Here is a 512-nt window from a genome sequence, read left to right as displayed (position 1 = left end):
ATTTTTTTTTTTTTTTTGGCCACAATATATTAAAAAAAAAAAAAAGTTCATGTAGGTCATTTTCTCCATAGCTACAAATACAAACTGATGTCTTGTCTGTTCTGGTAATTCACCTTAAGACTGGCAAAGTGAGCTACAACAATTTCTAGAACCACTCTATGTCCTATTGACTCCGTTCCTATAGAGGCTGAAATATCTTCAGACATAAACAGAAGAAGTCATAAAACTTCAATATGGTAAGTTAATCAAGGAAACATGGTTGCCCTTTTCTGAGCTTTTTTGTCACCCATGTATCCTGAGGTACACACACCCTGAACATGCTGGTCTGTGTGTGGGTAGGACATACAGATCAGTTGTTGATGCAGGTCAGTATATATTTGCTGCAGAGAACATTTAAAATATAATTTTGTTTGCTTGTTTGTTTAAAGGAAGGTTTTCTAGGGACTTTCTTGGTGGTCCAGTGATTAAGAGTCCACATTCTTATGCTGGGGATGTGGGTTCAATCCTACATC

The sequence above is a fragment of the Bison bison genome, unplaced genomic scaffold, assembly GCF_000754665.1.
Source record: "Bison bison bison isolate TAMUID 2011002044 unplaced genomic scaffold, Bison_UMD1.0 scf7180017864035, whole genome shotgun sequence".
NCBI lineage: Eukaryota > Metazoa > Chordata > Mammalia > Artiodactyla > Bovidae > Bison > Bison bison.
Note: the sequence above shows the minus strand (reverse complement) of the source record.